General features: G+C 36.6%; 1 protein-coding gene across 1 annotated transcript in view; it reads left to right on the forward strand.

Moving 5' to 3' along the window:
- Positions 1 to 7,611, forward strand: part of LOC107717803 (probable assembly chaperone of rpl4) — an 86,856-nt gene that overhangs the window by 57,078 nt on the left and 22,167 nt on the right. The gene's annotated exons all lie outside the window — the stretch shown is intronic.

The raw sequence follows: 7,611 nt of genomic DNA on the forward strand, positions 1-7,611 counted from the left end.
AATCGCATGCCAATGTGCATTGGCTCGTTTAGTTTACACTCGAAGTAGATTGGTCTCTCTAAGCGAGATCCCAATTCGTCGGTCATCCGACGTGACGTCGAGAGTGACCGACTGAAAGGGAACTGTGTTTCACATGTGCATTATTAAAAACAACTCTCAGACTGTCCGCTCCTGCAGACAACTCTTAGGAATACTGCCCGCTCATGCTTACAAATCATAAATTTAGTCCGGCGCCTCAGCAAATCTAATCAGATCCTGGGGGGATGCAGAACTCTGTCATAGAATATTGTATTCTGTTTGTTGCTCACTCTCTCTCTTATCTGGAAAATGTTACATTTGCAGGGCTTTCCCTGTTTATTATGAATCAGTCTCCCAAATCACGATGTGATCATTGTTGCAGAACTTAGTTGTCATAGAGCAGTGTGCACTTAGCAGCAAGGTTAATGTCAGGCACTCTAGACACTTGCTCAAAACAAAGTTGTTGTAAAACACTTTTGCCTCTTTGAGTATGTAATTTTTCTTTTCCCTTTTAGTGGCCTAGGATAATTATGCTTATTCTTATTTTGCCGACTCCCCCTTTTTTATGATTATGGTCTATATTCATGTGTGTTTTGTTTAAGTTGGAAAATGTCAATAAATATATAAAAAAAATAAATTAAAAAAAAACACTTTTGGCTGAAGGTTTCTTTTTTAACGTTTCTTTGCTTCAAAATGCATTCATACGTTTGATTTGTGTAGTTACAGTATGAGAGACTAATAAATGTGCCATTTATTTAGCAAAAAAAGACTAGCTAAAGCTTTGGAAGAGCTTAGAGAAATGGAGATGTTTTTCAGCCTTTCAGAAAAAAAGTAAATATATGTTTTGCTCCATAATAAGTCTGGATGATTCTCAAGCCCTATTAGACTTTGCAATAGACTTGAAGTATCAACATTTTGTAAGAATCACAACAACCTGGAAATCAATTCATTCTGTTTTCCTTGTAGACTGAACTGGCTCTCATTTACTGTCAGAGATACAAATATGCTGCCAATAAAAAAAAGTTTGGGCTCGTTAAGACTGTTTTCAAAAGTTAGATTAGAACACGCGAGAATGATTTCTGAAGAATCATGTGACACTGAAGATTGGAGTAATGGCTGCTGAAAGTTCAGCTTTGCCATCACAGGAATACAATACATTTTAAAATATATTCAAATAGAAAATAGTTATTTTAAATGGTAATAACGTTTCAAAATATTAGTGTTTTTACTGTATTTTTGATCAAATATATGCAGCCTTGGTGTTACAGTATGAGAGACTAATAAATGTGCCATTTATTTAGCAAAAAAAGACTAGCTAAAGCTTTGGAAGAGCTTAGAGAAATGGAGATGTTTTTCAGCCTTTCAGAAAAAAAGTAAATATATGTTTTGCTCCATAATAAGTCTGGATGATTCTCAAGCCCTATTAGACTTTGCAATAGACTTGAAGTATCAACATTTTGTAAGAATCACAACAACCTGGAAATCAATTCATTCTGTTTTCCTTGTAGACTGAACTGGCTCTCATTTACTTTCAGAGATACAAAAATGCTGCCAATAAAAAAAAGTTTGGGCTCGTTAAGACTGTTTTCAAAAGTTAGATTAGAACTTTTATTTAGAGAGGATGCATTAAATTAAAAAAGCTGAATTGTTACAAAAGATTTCTGTTTAAAAAATGCTGTTTTTGATCTATCTATTCATCAAAGAATCCATTTCCCATAAGAAATTTGTTGAGCAGCAAATCAGCACGCCAGAATGATTTCTGAAGAATCATGTGACACTGAAGATTGGAGTAATGGCTGCTGAAAGTTCAGCTTTGCCATCACAGGAATACAATACATTTTAAAATATATTCAAATAGAAAATAGTTATTTTAAATGGTAATATTGTAAAATATTATTATAGTTTTTATTGGATTTTTTAAAAATCAAATAAAAGTATAATGTATGTATGAGTATAAAATAAAAAAAACGAAATGTTTGATTTTATTTATATTTATATATTTGTAGTTTATTAATAATTGTTTTACTTTTTAAGTTTTCATTTATGTATTTTTTGTGATTTGTTATTCATCTTCTGGTTCGAATAATTCTTTCTAATTTCTGATCTCTGACCATTTGACATGTTTTGGTTCAACTTTTCACATAAATTGTCCTATTAATATGGTGACAATATTATTTGTAATAAAAAATGTATTTAATTAGAAAAATCCAAAATGGAAGAATTTGTACCAGTAGTCTCAAACTCATGATAAATATAAATCTTTGAGTTCACATTGAAGGAGTGTGGGTCGTAGCGATGGTTCATCATGCTGCCAAACATGTAGTATCATTTAGCACTCTTCTGCTTCAAGCCCCCCACCTCAAACTCACGAAAGGAGTAACACACATGGGTATTTAACTCATCAGCTGTGGGAACTCTGTCAGGGGGCACAGTGATGACCTCACTCACTTATCTTCAGTCAACAACCTCACGCTGAGATGATATCACTAAGAGGTTTCAATCAGCACAGCTTCTCAGCGGGTGGTCGCTATGCCAACAGCGTTACCGGTCTGAGCAACATCTTAACAAGCAGATCTTAATTACGTTCAGACAGGCCCTACAGAGTCCAAGACACCTGCTGACCTCATAGAACGGGAAAAAGAGAGTGTGTGTGTGTGTGTGTGTGAGGGAATGAATGAAAGCATTCTCAGCACTAATGATAGTTTAATAATGTCTGGCTTCAATAACCTGCTGCCACATCGGCTACCTGACAACCAGTCCATGGCTTTTGATGTGTGTGTGCATGTGGTTAGTTAACAGGTGGTCAGAATGACTTCTATGCTATGAGCGTAAAAGCAGTTACGTCAGCACACAGTGATTGTACTTTTACAAGCAGATCCATGTTAACCCCCTGTGATATTAAGACTTATCTCAGACTCTGATGCTCAGAAGATGACTAAAGAAACAAATGTCAATGCGATGTTACCTTTGTAAGTGTTCGACTGTCCATAAAGAACAATTATGACTGTTAAGACTTCTCATGGTAATTGCCAATTGACTTTTTAATCTCATAACTTTGATATTTTGCCATAATTTCAGCTTTATGACATAATTGTTGACACATTTCACAGCTCATTGTATCTCATGACTATCTCTTGACTTTTTATGTCACAATTATGATTTACCAAAACAAAGCATGATTTTGTTTTTTCTCATGTGAAATGGGCTTCCATACTGGGAAAATAGCAATGAATTCTGAAGGTAAAAGGTTTCATTCTTTTTTCTATATTATTTAATTTGATCAAAAATGAGCAAAAATACATTTTATGCATGTATTTTTATGCCAAAAAGTTTTTTCACCTTGCCCTTTCACTTCTTAGTTTAACCTTTTAAGCAAATGAAATTCATAAACTGTATATTTCCCTCAGTTCTCCCATGCTCTACAAAATCAAGGTTGTAGATCTCCAACGCAGAATTCCGACTTCAAGTGATGTTATGTAACGATTTTTAAAGTTGAATGTAACCCAGTATTAGCAGAAATCAACTTGGCACTAAAAAATGGATACAGAGACCCGAGCCGTTTCATCACGGGATAGGCCTTCCTGTATTATTGATAAGTCAACAAACAGAGAGAGCACTGGGTCAGTCTAACATATTAATCCTTGTATTGATTTGTTTGGGACCTTGTACAGTGTGACTTAAGAGAGATGAACTGCATGGAGTGATCCAACTTGTTGTAGAGTTTGTGTTGTTGAAGTTTTGAAAAATAGAGCAGAGTCTGACTTTTTCTTCTGAATGTAGAGCAGTTGTACCATATCAGTTGTGTGGCAACTGCAGGAACTTGGTTCACAAACATCAATATCCACAACCTCCACCCTCTCATCTCCGTTCTGTCTGTAATTAAGTATCCTCCCCTGAAGGCAAAGTCAGATATGTAGAATGTTCAAATAGGATTCTGGTTCCATAAGGATTATGTGTGATTACACCTGTGTGTGTAGAGCGATTCTTCAGCTTCTTTTTTTGCCCCGTCTGATTTAACATCTGTACCCTGACCTTCACCGCTCGTAATCACTTCTTGAAAATCAATAGCGCTGCTGCTGCGCCGGCTGCACTGACACACACCAAGAACAACTGTGTATGTGCGAGACAGAGAGAAAATGCCCAATCTCACCTTCAACTTTCTTAAACGTGTAGTAAAAAGCAATTTCACCTCTTTTAGAAGACAAGAAAAAACATTGCTCTTCCCTCTGTGTGCTCTCCACACAAGGCGATCTGTCAGAGAGCTCCTTCTTACGGAGCGTGTCATCATAACACTCTCCGAGACGACTCGCACAATGCGGCCCATAGCCCGCCGCTGTTTCTCCTGACAGGCCGGCGCTGCGGCTCTGAAACAGACTGATGGGGCGGCATTGTTCTAAAGGTCATTTAGCAGAGCTGCGGTCTTCTCTGGCTAATGATGTCATAATGAGGGTCTGTGTGGGCCAGCGGTTAACAGAGTCAGACAATAGGCTTTTTCATTGCTAGGGTTAGCCTGGTGTGCTTCTAAAGGGATGACCAAATTAAGCTTAAGTGAGCATTTTAGAATAGTCTCCTTTTGTGGCAAATCTATATTTTATGATATTCTCTACTTCTTGGCCAATATTATTCACACTCTTCTGTATGCACATTCTAACACGAATCCACTGTATTTTCTTGTGATTTGACCTTTTAGTCACTCGTGCATGTCTTTTATAACAGTATTACTTGTGTTGTCTTACATCATTTACAGAGAATTTGTTATGCTCATATTTTGCAGCCTCATTAAGCCATTATTCCCATGTGAAATTCATTGCTCCTCTACTGGAGCTGTTTACCTCAATCAGATCAATAACCCAGCTTACTGTAAAAGCCTCAAAATTCAGAATCAATACCACCACCTTCCAACACTTAACAGCCTGTTGCATCATTAAACTATTAATTACACACCGTTTAATTCCAACGCTCTTCATTTTTGTGTAAATAAAAGCTTTCTCAGATCTGTTTTTCTTTCTGAGTGCTAAGTGTTGCGTAACTGACATTTTCTGAAATTGTCTTTTTGATTTGAGGCATAGTGCCTGGTCCTCATTGCAGTTTATTCTGACTATGCATTGTGTTGCGTGTGTGTGCGTGCGTGCGTGTGTGTGTGTGTGTGTGTGTGTGTGCGTGTGCGTGCGTGTGTATGTGTGCGTGTGTGTGTGTGTGTGTTTAAGAGACAGCTGTAGAAAAGAATTTGGCATCTCAAAATTTTCCATGGTTGTCTATGATATTATTATGAGTAAATAATAGCCAAATTTGAATTTTGAATTTTGAATTTTGAGGAATTATTTCTTTATTTGCAAGTAGTCTATTGGATATGCAGTATTTTTGTGCATGTTTTAACACAATGGGATTAAATTAGTGTTATAATTAAACCTTGAACACACAATAACTTATAATACTTAAATGAACTAACAATTCATTCATTTATTGGTGATTTATAGTGTTTTTTTCTGTAACATGGTAAATTTTCAGCAGTTGAAAATTGCAAATTGACATCTGCAAAAATGCTTAGGGTGCTTAGACTTGGTCCGACTCTAAACAAGATTAAATCAGCACTGGATCTCATTTGGAGGGACTTGCTGAACAAACGGCACTGAACAAAACTCAAAACTCATTTTTTGGCAAACAGGAAAGGTTACTGAATGAATTTGAAGAACTTTTTTTTCTGAATGGATTCAAAAGATTTGATTCAAAATATAATTGCCTCCAAATTCATCTCCACAGGCATAGTCATGCCCACAATTGAATTTTTTACACAGTTGGGATACTTTCTTTTTGTTAGACTATTTTCCTTTGAGAGTGATGGATTATTAAATATGTTCTCTAGAATTGCAAAACGTCATGGAGCATCCTGGGATGCTTCGTACTGAATCTTGAGTGTGAAAGTTTGCCAAAACTTAATTGAACAGATTTGTGGTTTATGACTAAGCTCTTGGTAATGTTATTAACATCACAGGTAGCTTAATAAACCTGAAGTTCTTCATGTATGTCTTAATTTAAAAGAGTAGTGTGTGTGTGCAAGTCAATTTATACAATTAATAAAGGAAATATAGCTTATACTGTAGATGACTTATGTATAGGTATATGCAATATATGTATGTATGTAATAAATACATATGGTAAAGTATTAGCACATCTAGTGCGGCTAAACACAAATGGATGTGTAATTTAGGGCACAAAGAGAGACAGGAAAATAGGTAAGGAAACAATTATGAGGAGGCATGAGCAGGGTTTGAAAGAAAAAAAAATCACTTTTCAATGAACAGGCCTCCTCCTGAGTGTGAACATATGAATATTAATGGCTGCATTCCTCTGATTCCTGGCTCACTCAAATAACGCCTTTATTTGACCTGACAATTACAGCCCCACAAATACAATAGTGTTATTCAACATTTCCCTTTCACAGCTTTTCATATTCAGGGCAACAGAAGAGGAGTTCAGAGAAAAAGGTATTTATTAGAATTTAGGATAATTCTTTGTAAAAGGATGGATTAAACAAGATTTAGCCCCATGTCATTCTTAGCCCATATGACGTACTTTCTTCACTAGATCAGATACAGAGATATTTGACAGAAAATGCTGAATGGTGACCACAGGCTATCAGACTTCAAAAATAAAAAGCACTACAGATGTACATCATGCGTTAGTCCAACAACAACATGTATGCTCAAGTCTTTTGAAGCCAAACAACAGCTTTGTTTTTGGATGAGGCTAAGTCTTTTTATTTACTGAAAATCTTTCCCACTGCTGTACCTCTTTGAAGGTCAAGACTGATTCTTAAAATGCCAAGATCTGATTTACCAAAAAAAGTGACTTTAATGAATCAAAAACATGTGGTGCAACAAATGTAGGTTTTTTCTCAAATGGAGGGATGCTTTTTCTAGGAGGATGCGTCCTTAAAACGCTAGAATGAGACAGTCCAGAAATTGAGCATGGCTACGTCAGAAATGGTTTCACCTCCACGGTCAAGGCACGAAAATACTATTAAAAAAATAATTTGTAGAATACTTTATATTGAAATTTTTTTATATTAACTGACGTTCTATTAAAGCAGTGCAGGTAAAGACAACTGTCTTTGGTCTCCCAGTGGCTTACAGGATACGCCTGATTCATCCTTCAAAACAAGGCTGAATGAAGGACGCAATACAAAGACTGCCTACTAAAGATGCTTCAAATTGAAATGTCCTTCGATGGAGCTTTATGATGTGGCAGCCTGGATATGCATCCTTCCTTTTGAGAAGCACTCTTAGACCCAATCCCAATTCTATTTTATACCCCTTCCCCTTCCCCTACCCCTCCGCCTACCCCTTCCCTTTGTCCCTTGAAACAGAGTGTCAAGGGGTAGGGGTGAAAATATTCCCCTAAGAATTGGGACACCACTACTATACGTCACACGCCATCATACGTCGTCTAGCTCCTACAATACACACACCTATACTGGTGTGCTGGTGTGCATTAGAGCCTTTAATTACCGTTCTATATTAATGCGCTGCTTACTGACACACACACACACACATATATTTATATCGGAGATCGCGCAGCTCACACATCCAGGAG

This window comes from Sinocyclocheilus rhinocerous, unplaced genomic scaffold, assembly GCF_001515625.1.
Source record: "Sinocyclocheilus rhinocerous isolate Xijiao unplaced genomic scaffold, SAMN03320098_v1.1 scaffold1204, whole genome shotgun sequence".
Classification (NCBI taxonomy): domain Eukaryota; kingdom Metazoa; phylum Chordata; class Actinopteri; order Cypriniformes; family Cyprinidae; genus Sinocyclocheilus; species Sinocyclocheilus rhinocerous.